Below are 15,387 nucleotides of genomic sequence, written 5' to 3' on the forward strand. Positions count from 1 at the left end.
TACCAAGGGAAAATAGAGAGTTGTTCAGTGTGGATGTACATATTGTTTGCTAGCAAGAAAAGACCTATAACTCAATTATGCTAGGCTCAGGTGCTTTTGATTTAACTGAACAGAACAAAACCTAAACTAACCAAAACGTATAGTGCACAGACAGGAACATGGACAGGACTTAACACTTGATTGCTGGTGCTTTGAGTCAGTAATAGAGTATCAGCATTGCAGTTCTGATTCATTTTAGAATCAGGTGACTCCCACTCTAGTTCTTATTGCAGTCAAGTCATCAGACAAGAGCACTTTTATACTGTAAATAAAACACTTAGCATGTCCTGCTTTTAAAGGCTGTCCTTGCATACTTGAAAATGGTAACACCATATAATCAATAAATCAAAGAAAATAAAGGATCCTAACCCCATTGAGGTTTCTAATACATTTACTATTTCACATTGACTAGCTAAACACCCAAAAAATTATGAGTCAGGCCCCCAAAACGAGTTTTTAAAAAAAAAATCCATTTTGGGATGGGGAAAGTGGTTTGCACTTCTTGTTTTTGAGCTTTTAGGGTTCATGTTTTAAAATTTCTCTCTGTAATCATGAAGGCTGAAATTTTTTTAAAATGACAGCTGAGATTCTTATGTAGTCATGTGACTTCAGGAGCTGGGGATTTAAGAACAAAATATTGCAAGACTCAAGATAAAAGATACAAGTTGACACCACTATCTTTATAGTGCATATCAACAGTAGGGACCATTGCAAACTAGAAAAACATCAAGGAAAATAACCATAAAAACTGCACTCTGTTGCTCAACAGCATTTCATTTTCCTTTCCCAGTACTATACTTGTTTATATCACATCCAATATTCAAAACCATAGGGCAGGAACCACTGCAGTAGTGTGGGGAAGGATAACTAGGAGCAATGGTATGACACTCCATGGAGACAATATTAGATTCAAACTCTGCTGGATATCACTCATGGCAGGCCCATGTGATTGGCTAAGCTGCCACAAGGCTTTTGAGTTTCTCACATAATTCAAAGTGCTACAAAAGGCAGACCACAAGATACCAAATTCACCTTGTACAATGACAATTGATGGCAAATGGGCACTAATAGCAGGGTCACTTTTCAAAAGTAAATTTTAATGTGAAGCTGAAACCGATTGCAAAAACAAATGACTTGCCCCCTCAGAACACAAGCTAGCTCTTGAATCCCTACCTTAAAGGAACACTCCTTTGAACCATCCCAGCGATCTACCATATATCATCTCGCCCCGCCCCCCTTCTGGTTGGTCCCTAATGTCTAATACCTGCTACATTGCTTCCTGTCCTCCAAGTCTTTTCAGTCCTCTCTGGGTTCTCGCCTCTGCTCTACCGAAACCTTCTTCACTAGCAACTTCCTTTTGGCTACGTTTAAGGGTCTCTACTCTACCAACCACTTCTTCCTGAACATCTGCAACTCTGTTTCTCCTACTAACTCACTGATAGCTCCCTCATCATTAGAGCTGATCGGAAAAACAAAAAAAGGCAGAAAAAAAAAATCAAGTGTTTAATGAAAAAGCCTTTTCTGAAAAAAAAAAATGAGCACTGTAAGCTGGTCAAAAGCTAGCAAAAATTGTTCATGGGAAATTTCTAAGAATTTCTTGGTGAAACTTGTCACTGACATTTCAAAACACATGAAAATTTTCAACCAGATCATCTTTAATTGGCTCACCTTTCTGCATCCCTCTGTGTTCTCCTTATCTCTCTGTTCTGGGATCCCTCATCAGCTCCCACAATTTCAGCTACCACTTCTATGCCAATCATTTCCATATCTACTCCTCTGCCCCGGCTCTCTTCCAGCTCTGAGTCTTCCTCTGACAGCTCTTTCTGATGGCCCACTCCCATCTCAAACTCAATATTGAAATCTGACCTTTTCACCTTTCCTTCAAAACCCTTTCCCATGCCTGACTCCCTCTGTCATTGCTGATAGCTCCCCACTATTCTGTCACCTAGGCTCAAAGTCAGTGTCTTCTTTGCCCCCCCCTTCTCTTTTCTTCTCCCCACATACAGGCTCCTTCTAAATCCTGTCACTTCATCCTTCAAAATATCCCTAAAATCCTTCCATTCCTTGATGTGTTGATTGCTAAAATCCTAGTTCATGCCTCTCAAGTTGGTCACTTCATCTTGAGCACTGCGGCCTCCTCTCCTCTGCCTTCCTGTCTCATCCTCTTTCATCTCTTAGATGCAGCCTAGCCAAAAGACAGATGGTTCCATCAGTAGAAGAGGGAGACAATCCTATGTCCCTCTCTCTTGCCTTGTTTCAAACTGTCTGCTGATTTACTGCATCAGTTTACATTTGGTTCACCTTTCTAAGGTTTTCTTCATAAGTTCTAGAGACTTTATCTTTTAAAAATGAAACTTTAGATTCCGAAACACAATTACATAGCACCTGAAAAACAATCCACATTTATGTGGTTATTTACAAGGCCATGCAATCACATTGTGAAGAGGACTCTGTCAGAAGATAAAACCTTCCAATCTGGGTCTCTGACAAGGTTCACCATAACTGGACTTGTTAAACATTTCTTCGGGTAGTTTTACCATGTTATACAGCCATTAACAGTTGCAGTATCTGTTACCTCTGGAATTAATTTTCTGGACTGTCTTATCACTATTTGAAATAAGTCTCTAGGCAATTATTGATATCATTCCTCTCACATGACTGCTCTGCTGAATCTCTGATTACCTCACACATCCCATCATGGCTGAGTAATATCTTAGATAGCTACAGCTGTGCCAGCCAGTGCAACAAGTTTCTTAGTTCCTAATTAGAGCCCAGCTTTTCAAATCAGATAGTGTTAAACAGCACCACTCCCACCGCAATTAAGTTGATGCATTCTTCAAGGGATTTTTTTTTTGCTGTCACTAAACTCAAATGCTCTTGCTATATGTAGTTCCACGTTCATCCAGAGCGTGCTACAAAATTGTGCGTTATGACAGACACAATACAAAAAAAAAATCCCCTTATTTGCAGTATCAATACATGGAAACTGCTCAGAAGAAACTGCTATGTTCTCTCACACATGCTTATAAATACTTCTACTGAATTGTCAGTTCTCATTACTATTACTGAGAATCTTGAATTTTTTTTTTTTTTTTTTAAGTGGCTCATGATCTCCTGCTTTTATCTCATACACTCTTCCCTTATTCACAATCACTGCCTGTCATGACTTTTAAATGTGACCAAAGCCCCCTTAAGATGATTGTAGCTCCTTACAGCCTTTTCAGGTGGAGGTAAAGGTGCTGTTAGTAAAGATGGCCATTGTCTCCTATTGTTTTCAGTGGGACAGGAGCAAGGCTACCCCCAGTGAAGATGATAGCCCCTTGTTTGCCGTATATAGCACAGCGAAGATGTTAAGGAAACAGGGGGATGTGTGTGTGGGTGAAGTGATGGTGGGGCTGGGCGGAGGAAAAGGAAAGGTGGGGGAAGCAGAGAGGGATACCTCGGACAGATGGAAAGGTGAAGGAGAGCCCAAATTAAAATATGAAGGGGGCAGTAGACTGGTCGTGGAGGGCTGAGAATATGGGGAAGGAGGATGATGGAAGAGGGAGAGAATGACATCTTCTCTATTCTGGTGTTTAGGAGAGAAGAACTTGAGTTCCCCATCTACAACCAGGGAAATGTCTGCATGTGCATTTAAGATTGGATTTTCATACTGGAATGACCACACACAAACTGGAGGTGGAGGCTTCCCCTATCGGTTCAAGAAAGTCAGAAGGCAAACACTTCAAAATGCATTTTTTAAATTTTTTCCCTCTGAGTCACAATTTCTGAATGGGTGGCAACACTGCTTTTCTTTAGACTGGGGTCTCAAACACGCGGCTCGTGGGCTGCACTTGGTCCGTGGAGTTGTTTCCTGCGGCCCGCCATAGGCGCCGACTTCGTGGGTGCTCTGGGGCTGGGTGCTCTGCACCCACTGGCAGCCAAGCTCCCCTCCCGCCCCCCCCCCAGCGCAGCATGTCCGTGCTCTTCTGCCTACCTCCCAGCGCTTCCCACTGCCAAACAGCTGTTTGGCGGCACTTAGGACTTTCCAGGAGGCAGGGGGGAGGAGCATGGACGCAGCGCGCTCAGGGGACGAGGCGGAGAAGAGGTGTGGGTGGGAATTTGGGGAAGGGGTTGGAATGGGGGCAGGGAAGGGGAAGAGAGGTAAAATATAAATTAATGGATTCTTGCAGCACAGCTACATTTAGTGTTTCTTCAGCAGTAATTTGGGCGGGGGGACGTAAAGAAAATAATATGCACTAATGTCTTTGAGCTACTCATTGCGGGAGGAGATTCTTGGGGCAGCGGTATGAAGGAGGTAAATGGACTCATTCTTGTGAATTATGTTAGTTACTTTAAATCTGTCTGTTTTGTGGAACAGGACAGGAGCTCTCTTCTTTATGTACGACTCAATTATTTTCTTCCCCCATGTCAGTGAGTTTCCCTCATTCCATCTCTTCCCATTCCCCAGTCACTTTCATTCTGCTTTTTGGTTACTCTTCCAGTCACTTACTTTTCAAATCCTGTGGTCTGGTTCTCAGGGCCATTTCCAACAAGGCCTCAAGTGAGAGAGAGGCGCAATTTTAGACCTTAGGGCTAAACCTGAACATTGCATACAGCTGGGCACATCATAGGCTGGTGTAAATTGTCAGAGATCCATGGAGCTATGGCAATTTACACCAGCTGAGGCTCTGCCCCAGCATTTCTATTCTGTAGGGTTATTATAACATATCTAATGTTTCAGTGATGCAGCCCTTGGGCCAATGTACTAGTTCTCATGTGGCCCTCGTGGTGATTTGAGTTCGAGATCCCTGCTTTAGACAATATAAATTGTGGCTTACTGTCACAGTTGCTAATTATTCCTGAATGTAGTGAGACTAAAGTCTTGCTGTGATGCTAGATTCAGCCAATAAGCTGATTACCATCCTAGCAAATACATAAATATATTTGCCATTGGGAACATAGGTCAGGGTTTGCATAGCTCCTGTTACATTTCCTTTAAAATTCATTAGAAATGCAGACACAGCCCTCTACACCTGTTCTGTTTTTCTCAGTTTCATCCTTGTATTTGCATAAAGCATTCAGATATGGCCAGTGTTTCTCTTGTATTGCAATAATTATCATTGTAAGTTTGCATTATGCCTCATGTACAGTTTATTATACAGACTGAAGCATGAAAACAAAACCTGTAACTGACTGCTAACTAGATCTGACATTTGCACTGCTTGGTTCAGACATGCCAAAGGAGTTTAAATTTTGCTTTATGTAAAAATAAAAAGATGTGGAAATGGTGGTTGTTTCCAATCTTACTTGAGAATCAGCTTTTCTCATTTTTCTTTGCTTTATCTGAAAGTGGCAAGCACGGATGTTAGGGTTGTGCCTGAATTAACAGTCAACTGAGAGGGATGGAGCTGAAGTAACAAAATGAAATATGATATATTGAAAAGATGAATAGAGTAGTGCTAGTTTAGCAGTGGCTAAGGCTGTTCATCAGAACTGAGCCTAAATATGACCTGAAGTTGGTTTATTTTTCTGAAGTTTTTAGGACTCTCAGAAGGCACAACCCAGGAGAGGTGGGGCAAAAGTAATTTTAAATTACTGTTATGTTACTGGCCTCTGGACCACTGAAAATCAGTATGGGTGATCTGCTCTAACCTACAGCAACCTCCCCCCCACTTTCAGTGGCTTGCTCCACAACCCAGCACTCTGGCCATTCCCACTTCGTGACTGTTCCCAGCACGCTCCTACACTAGGGAAAAAAGCCCTATGTTCTCACCTCATGTTAACTAACACATGGTAAAATCCTAGTGAAGACAAGGAAGTTTGGCGTTTTTAAACACACTAGCAGATCAAATTAAACACTATGGGGAAAACCTAGGGAAAGCCTTTTTTCCTAGTGAAGACAAGGCCTAGCGGAATCCAACAGACATGGAATGGTGTGCACTGTAGAAATTCCACAGACCCAACACACCATCTATGGGGTGAATGCAAGACTGATTTTATTTCCTTTTCCCCCAGACTCTTAATGCAGTATAGACATAACCTAAAAGACCAGCAGCATGGGCATGTCTGGCCAAGGTCAGCTGGCTCAGTCTGCGGGGCTATAAAATTGCAGTGTAGACATTCAGGCTTGGGCTGGGGCCCGGGCCCAGATTCTGAGACTCCTATGGGGGAGGGTCTCAGAGCTTGGGCTCTAGCCCGTTACTGAACGTCTACACTGTAATTTTTAGCCCCACGAGTCGAACTCAGCTGACCTGGGCTCTGAGACATAATGCCACAGTTTTTTTTTTTTTTTTTTAACATAGTGTTAGACATACCCTCCTCTCCTTGGACTATACCCAGGAGTGGTCACTCTAAGCATTCTCAACTACAACCACAACATATATGAGCTCTACGCTGCCCCTGCACTGCAGAAATTGCTTCAGGGGCTGCTCTGTTCCTTTATGGTCCCTGTACACAGCTGGAGGAGTATGAAGGCACCATAATCCAGGCTGCTATCTGACTCAATCCCAATACACGCCAAAAATGCTGCCATTGTCAAACTGATTACAGTGCAACACACGAACACACTATGTGTTTCACCATACCTGCCAACTAAAATGAATCTACTGCAATGTGTTTTACAAAAGGCAATAAGGACTGTCACAGCAAATTGAGCATGGTTAATTTTTAATTGCTTTTTAGAAGCCTGTGCAGGATTTGAACTCGTTGTGTGTACACTATAATGCTGACACTGTCTGCTGAGAGAGAGGCATGACCAGACAGGGGTATTTGTATGTGAATCACAACAACTTGGTCAGACTCCTCCAAGGTGCCAGTAAAAGCCCAATATTTGGTGAGGTTACCAGGGAGCTTATGTCAGTATGATACTGGCTCAGACAGCTCCCAAAGGTACTATTGCCACATTTTCAGAGTGTGCACTAATTGTGTGTGCATCATTTTTTTCTCTGGCCAGATTGAGACACTATCTGATTTTTAGACTGTTGAGCTGTAGCTTCAAGTTGCAGGACTTCAGCACCTCTGAAAAAAAAAAATCAGGCAAAGTGTTGCATACAAAATGAGTAAAGAGAAAAATTTTACCATAGGAAACTGGGAAATATTTAAATTTTAAGAAATATATGAGAGAGAATTAATTGAATACAATTATGCATTTGTGGCATGCTTCAGAAACTTGCTTTGTGTAAGGATGAGCCAGCTACCACCACTCTGCATTTAGAGAAATTATTTAAACAAAACAGGGATAACTGGGTAAAATTATATGCCCTGTGTTATACAGGAGGTCAGATGGTTCTTCTGGCCTTAAAAAAAATAATCTATAAAAACATTTTGTTCAAGAAATAACACAGATTAGAGTTAATAAAATAGAAAGAGGACCAAAAAATGTGACCATTGCTAAAACATCAAAGTAAAGTGACAGAGACAAAAAGGCATTGATTAAAAATTGGAAATCATAGCCTAGTGAGGAAAATAGAAAGGAGCAGAAACTCTGCCAAATCAAATATAAGGCAGGCCAAGAAAGTTTGATGAGCAACTAACTAAAGACAACAAAATTGTTAGTTTTTGTAAGTACATCACAAGCAGGCAGTCTGCCAAAATGATTGCCACTGAGCAATTGAGGCACTAAAGGAGCACTCATGGAAGACAAAACTGTTGTGGAGAAGCTAACCGAATTCTTTGCATTGTCTTCACTGTAGACTGGATTTGGGGGCGATCTCCACATCTGATCCATTCCTTTTAGATGACAAATCTGAGGCTCTGTCTCAGACTGAGGTGTCAGTAGAGGAGGTTTTGGAACAAATTGATATATTAATCAGTAATAAGTCACCAGAACCAAATGGTATTCTCCCCCCCCCCCTCCCCGAGTTCGGAATGAACTCAAATATTAAATTGCAGAACTATTAACTGTGGTACGTACCTATCACTTAAATTAGCTGAGTAGCGCTGATTTTTAAACAAGGCTCCTGAGGCTTATTGGCCTGTAATTGCCAGGATTGCCTAACTTTAGGACCAGGAAAATTGATTAAAACTATAGTAAAGAACAGAATTATCAGACACATAGATGAACACTACGTTGGGGGAAGAGTCACCATGACTTTTGTAAAGAGAAATTATGCCTCACTAATCTATTAGAATTCTTTGAGATTGTCAACAAACATGTGAACAAGGGTGATCCAGTCCATATAATGTACTTGGATGTTCAGAAAGCCTGTGACAAGGTCCCTCACGAAATTCTCTTAAGCAAACTAAGTGATCATGGGATAAGAGGAAAGGTCCTTTCATGCATTGGTAATTGGTTAAAAGATAGGAAACAAAGGGTAGGAATAAATGGTCCGTTTTAAACAATAAAGAAGTAAATAATGGTGTTCCCCAAGGATCTGTTTGGAACCTGTGCTGTTCAACATATTCATAAATGATCTAGAAAAGCAGGTGAACAGTGAGGTGGCAAAATTTGCAGAAGATAATTATCTTGAGCAATTTTGTAAGTCCAAAGCAGACTGTGAAGAATTACAAAGGGATCTCACCAAACTGAGTGACTGGGCAACAAAATGGCAGATGAAATTCAGTGTTGATAAGTGCAAAGCAATGTGCATTGGAAAACATAATCCCAATTATACATACAAAATGATGGGGTCTAAATTAGCTATAACCACTCAAGAACGATCTTGGAGTCATTGTGAATAGTTCTCCGAAAACATCTGCTCCATGTGCAGCAACAGTCCAAAAAAGCTAACAGAACGTTAGAAACCATTAGGAGAGGGATTGACAATAAAACAGAAAATATCATATACCCACAGCTTGAATACTGCATGCAGTTTTGGTTGGCCCATCTCAAAAAGGATATATTAGAATTGGAAAAGGTACAGAGAACGGCACATAAATTAGCTGTATAAAACAGATTTAAAAGAGTGGAACTATTCAACTTAGAAAAAAAGAACTAAGAGGGGATATGTTAGAGGTCTCTAAAATTATTAACGCTGTGGAGAAAGTATATAGGGAAGTGTTATTTACTCCTTCATCTAAACATAAGAATCACGGTTCATCCAATGAAATTAATAGGCAACAGGTTTAAGCAAACAAAAGAAAGTACTTCACAGTCAACCTGTAGAATTTATTGTCAGGGGATGCTGTCAATGCCAAAAGTGGGGTCATGGCTTCAATGTCTATTAGCCAAGATGGTCATGGTCACACAATCCCATGCTCCAGGTGTCCCTAAACCTCCAACTGCCAGAAGCTGGGACTGGACAATAGGGGGAAGGATAACTCAAAATTGCCATGATCTGTTCATGCTATTCAAGCATCTGGCCTATCCACTGTCAGAAGACAGCAGTCTAGATGGACCAATTGTTTGATCCAGTATGGCCATTCTTATCTAGTTTTTTCAATAAATGTTGCATATGCTTTTGGTACAGACTAGGTAGGGGTCAAGTTTGGTTTAAACTGCTGTATGTGTAGGGTGAACAGATGTCCCGATTTTATAGGGACAGTCCCGATATTTGGGGTTTTTTTTTATATTGGCTCCTATTACCCTCCCACCCCCGTCCCGATTTTTCACATTTGCTGTCTGGTCACCCTATGTATGTGATCTTTATTCAGTTTGATTTCCTTATTGAATTTAGGACACTTTAGGAGAGCCCTCCTGTGGCAAACACTTGTAAATTCTCCTGGTTGTATTCAAAGACAAGGCAACCTACTTGGTCTGTATCTGCTTCTTTGTTCAAAAGGTAGTAAGTAATTATTTATTGTATCTACAGGCCCAGAGGTGTACATGCTACTCAAAGGCAAATAAAGGACTACTAAATTCCTGGCCCTCACAATCTAAGTTAGACAATGCACAAGCACACTTGGGGGAGAGGAATGGATTAACAAAGTCATGTGAATAGAGTGTGGGCTAAAATTATCTGCTGAAGTAAGATGGCATAGCTCCATTAGCATCAATGGAACTGTGTCAGTTTACACTAGAAGAGAATTTGGTCCTTAAGGTTTGACATCTTTTTCTTAGCATATTCTAAAACACATACCTGCACACAGAGAAAAGATACATAGATCAGGGAGGCTATTACAGGCATAAAGGGCAGTGTGAAAATGAGGCTGGGGAGACCTGAGTAGGAGAGGATGACTGCAGACTGGATTCCCTGTTGTATGGCACCTTGGGTTGTCATTTACACTAGTACAATGTGGGTAAAATGCTACCATTCCGATCCAATAGCTTTTTACACCCAGTTTATTCTGGGGTAAGTGACAGTACAAGTTGCAGAGCAACACATAATCATACCCTGCGGGCTTGATTTTAATCCCTCCAGTACCAGTTTTAAACCAGTGTAACTTCACTGGAGTTATCCTGAGTTGCTCCAGTGCAACTGAGAGCAGAATAAGACCCCAAGTGTTCCATGAAATAGGAAGAGTTAGCAGAGCAGTGCGAAGCTTTTAGTATCCGTATCATTCCTATTAATAATTTCCCATGAATGCAAGTGTAGATGAGTTAATTCTCAACCAAAGCCAGAAGAGCCGATCTAAATATTTCACATGTATTTCAAAAGTAAAAAAACCCTGAGCAATTCTACCATATAAAGATTACAGGCCCAATTAATCCATTTAAATAAATAAAGTTGCATCATGCATACACTTAGCCCCTTATATCTATGAAAATGGCCTTTCAATGAAAGGATTTACTATTAATATGGTCAAGTTCAACAAAATGTAATTAGCGCTAACTGCCAACTCAGCCCTCCTCCTAACACCAACCGACATACAGGAACATTGAACTAAATTACATATACCTTTGTTTTATACACACTTAAATGATTACGTTAAGTGACTTACCAGCTAGCACACCTCCTTGTGGCTGGGGATGACATTACAGGCCCTCTTCCTTTGGCAGCACTTGCTGACAGCTACCCTGGCCCTGCTTCTTCCTGTGACCCAACTGGAGGGCTGTCACATGGAGTTAGGCTGGGCAGAAGTCAAAAACTGGAGGAAAAATACCTTAACAATAAGAATGGACTATTTTTATGTTTTGACAGCTGTGGGGGGTAGGATTGAGATCAATGTTAGGGTAGTACTGACAGCAGGGGGCTCCCTGTGTTGCCCAGCAGCCCAAGACAGAGGGCACAAGGTGCGGGGGAGTCTGCAGTCATCCTGGTGGAGCAGAGACCCCCCCCCCCCCAGCCAGGACTGTAAGGAAGACGACAAGCCCTTGGCCGCGGGGGAGGCCATGCTGCAGTTGATCCATTCCTGCCTAGAGACAGAACCATTCAGCAAGGGGCGGCCTTCTCCGTGGCCAGGGGCTCATCTTCCTCATAGTGCTGGCTGGGGGTCTGCCCTGCCACAATGACCATTGCCTCCCTCTGCAGATTGTGCCTGTGGGGATCAGGTGCCCACCAGCCCTGAGACAGTGCAGGGAGTCCTCTGTAGCTCTGCTGTCACAGACCTGAGCACTCCTTCCCTCCCACGGAAACAGGGCTACAGAGGGCTCCCTGTGCTGCCCCAGGGCTGGTGACACCTGATCCCTGCAGTCACACTGTTACTAATTTTTTTTAAGACCAATTTCAGTGTGTTAGCTGAAATTGACATTTACCAACAGGTCATTAATTAAAACCGAATCCTTTCAAGCCTACTTATTCTCCCTCCCTTTCTGGGGTAAGCCAGTAGTCCAACACAGTAACAGTCTGTTGACCTTGCATTGGGCCTTGAGTCCAACTCCAAACTCACTAGTCCTTACCCTTGCTCTCAGGAATTTCAAAAGGCCTTATCCCTTGTCAGGGGATTTCCACACCTCCTTCCTCAGTGGGCAGATGGGGGAGCCCAAATCTTCCCTCTCTACAAGTTTCTGGTGCAGGAACCCTTAATAAGAACTACACAGACCCCTTACGGCATTCCTGGACCACTTCCTACCTTGCTGTGTCTTGAGCCTTTGCCACAGCCACTTCCCAGGCTCACAGCGTATCAGCCCCATATTGCCAAGCCTCCTCCCCAGGTTCACTGTCACCACCAAGCTTCTCAGCACTTTCAGTCACCTCACTGGTTCTGTTGCAGGACAGTCCCTGACTCAGCAGGAGCCTTCCTGCTCCCTGCAGACCCCTCCATAGAGAATACAGGGCAGATTTACTTCCTCCAGCTTTCCTTCCCAACTGCCTTGGGCTCCCTGATGCAGACCTATCTTGCTTCAGAGAAGCTATGTCTGCCAGTAGCCCAACTCAGCTCCCGGGCTTCAGCCAGGCGTCTCTCACAGAGAATTGGCAAACTACTGTCCTTTCTGGACAGCCCCCACCTGGGCCAGATTCAGCTCTTTTAACTCCTCCCTCCAGGCTTGACACCCTACGGCAGGTGTAGCAGGGCAAGGCTGATTGAGGCCCCAGGCTCTCATTAACCCCTACTGACCCAGTCTGGGGTTGGTACACCCTACCCCTAACAGCTAAATTCTTTCAATGTTTTTATACTCAAAATTTTTTTGATCAGGTTTTTATTAAACGAGACCCCATTTTTAAATCTTCTAGATGTAATGTTAACTTTAATGTTCTTAAAGAAGCTATTATCACAAGTTTTGAATAACTTGTAACATGTATGCAAAATGTTATTTGAATAACCTGTATCTATTAATTTTCTGGGATAGCTCAACTTCATCTGTTGAACTTAAATAGTGAAGTTTTCTAGTTTCATAATAATAAAAATATGATAGTAGGAAAGATAATTGTTAGTGAGCCTAGGTGTTTTGCTATCCTCTATAACTACCCTTTTAAAACAAATTCAACATGCGAGTAAATCTGGCCCAATATGGGACGGTACTTAAACATTTGCATAACTTTAAGGCCATGAGTAGTTTCATTGAAGTCAAGCACTACCTAAGCACCTTCTTGAATCGGGGCCTCTGCTCGTAGTTCAGCTCACTGATCAGTAGATGGTGGTGGTGTACTTTCAGAGGATTCAATTAAATGAGGCAAGGTATATATCAGAATTTGGTTTCTGTCTTTATTTTTTACTGATGGTGAATAATCATCTTGAAGATTTCTGGTGCATTAAAAACCCATTACACAAATTAAATCAGAAATGCTTCATATCTACTGCCTTTGGATAACTGCAAAAATGTCTATTATTTCCTTTGGCTTTTCTAGAGCACCAGGAAACTTTATTTGTTCTTCCATTTTTTCTCCCCCATTTTTCTACATTGTGAAAAATAAAATATAATAAACCCTTTTACTTTTGCTATTTTCAGTGTACAAAGTGAAATGGCAGTGTCAAGCAGGGAGTTTAGAAACAAATACAGATGACAAATCACAGAAATGATTAGAGCCTGCTTACTTTCCAGCTTATTTCCTCCTCTTTGCTGATTCAGCTACACTGTTTGGTACCTTTGGGTGGGGGTGGGAGTGGAGCTAACGCTTCACCCACACTTCCCCCATTTGTGTGGGAGAGGGAACAGCAGCAGCCCTGGAAAGGCTGCTCACCCATCCATATTGCAAGTAGGGTGACCAGATGTCCCGATTTTATAGGGACAGTCTCGATTTTTGGGTCTTTTTCTTATATCGGCTTCTATTACCCCCCCACCCTCTGTCCCAATTTTTCACATTTGCTGTCTGGTCACCCTAATTGCAAGCTCTAATTCATGCATGAGCATAGGTGAAATTTATACCCCTGTCAGCCTATATCGAGTGCAGAGAGAACTTTATGATATTAGAGGTCTCTGCCTGATATATTCATAGCAAATATGGACAATGTTTCTCTTTGGGGACTATATTTGGAGTGTGATTGTCTCTGACCAACACTGGGCAACAGAATAGAGTAGAGTTGGCTTTCCAGTCAATAGAGGGATTGAAGGACTATAGAAGGGTCTTCTGTAGCCCATATGGTGAGGGTAATATATGAAATATTGTGATCTCTGGTCTATACAGCAAGGACAGATCTGATCTCCAGTTAGTGGGTATGTTAGCTGTTCACAGGCCACTATGTAGAGTTTTCTCTGGGATAGTTCGGGTCTGTGGCTTGTACTTAAAAGTTCTAACCTGTGAAGAATGATTGGGGCATGAAGGGCAGAGTTAAGGATGGTGTTACAACAAGAAATATGTCCAAGCTTTCAGATGTTTAGGATATTTTAATGTAATAAACAAACGTGTTTAAATCTTAACATTAGAGGAGCTCTGCTGGTGAAGAGTGCTGATCTGGTCAGTTGCCCACCCATCCTACTCTAGCTCCTTCCCCAGCCAGCCTTGCCACAGGCTGTACCTGCCAGTGCATAGCCCCTGGTGAAGTGGGGGTTGTGCCACAGCTTCTTCCCCCATTGATGGACTTTCCCATGGAAAGAACCTGGATCCTCATGTAAAATTAAAGCAGTTCTAGTGGTTACCTCTTCTCATAAGGGTTGGATTTTAGGGCATTCTCAGAGAAGATGCATTGATGTGCCTTTGTTTTTATGACATTTGGTTGCCCTACAGTGCACCCAGAAGAGCTTTTTTTCAGAGTCCAATTGTGCATGTTACAAAGAATGGAATTCCATTTTAGCTGGAAAATTCTTTCCACAATGTAATCATGTTCTTGTACTATTTTCAGGACTTCAGTAGCGTTCTGTTCACAAAGCAGCTTGCAAATTCTGGATACCAGGTGTTTAGATTTAGGAATAAAAATTTTCCAGTACGGGTGTGTTCCAGGATACCAACTTATTTCCGTCACTCCTTCCTCCATATAGCTTTTCAATTGAATATGTTTCCATCTCTGATTATGGGATAAATTACACAACTTCTGAGAGATAAGCAAAAGTTCCAACTATGCTACCCAGTTGGCTGGATGTGTAGGAGCACAGTGGGTATATAGAGAGATTAACCACACTCAGTAGGGATTGTATGTGTGTACACAAAGAAAGCCAAGACAGTCATCCCAGTTGGGCCCAGACATGAAACCTGGCTATCAATGAGGCCAGTAAAAGCATAAATCAACTTGTTGGATGAGTCATTTAAATGAGAATGGATACAGGAACCTGAGAGCAAGAATCTTCTACTGCATCCTAGTTTCAGCTTGTGATGCTAAGAAATTAGTGTCAGAGGAAGAGAACTGCATTGGGAGTGCCAGTGTACTCATTAGACAGTATCTTTCTCTGCGCACTAATATTTCGGTTGATCTGTATTATTGTTGTCTTCATTCAGATTCAGATATTTTTGTTGCGATTCTTTTCCCTCCCACATTGTGGTTATTATTATACCCTCTCTTTACATATGTACAGCTATGGTCTATGACACTGGAAAAGTCTACACTGGCATACATACTTGAGTACTGGTCTGTGTACATGATCATGCATGCTCCCCATAGCCGTGCTGAGTGTCCACATTATGCTGTGCTGGACATGGGTAAAAAGCTGTGTACATGTGAATACCCATGTCCACG

This window comes from Emys orbicularis, chromosome 2, assembly GCF_028017835.1.
Source record: "Emys orbicularis isolate rEmyOrb1 chromosome 2, rEmyOrb1.hap1, whole genome shotgun sequence".
Taxonomy (NCBI): domain Eukaryota; kingdom Metazoa; phylum Chordata; order Testudines; family Emydidae; genus Emys; species Emys orbicularis.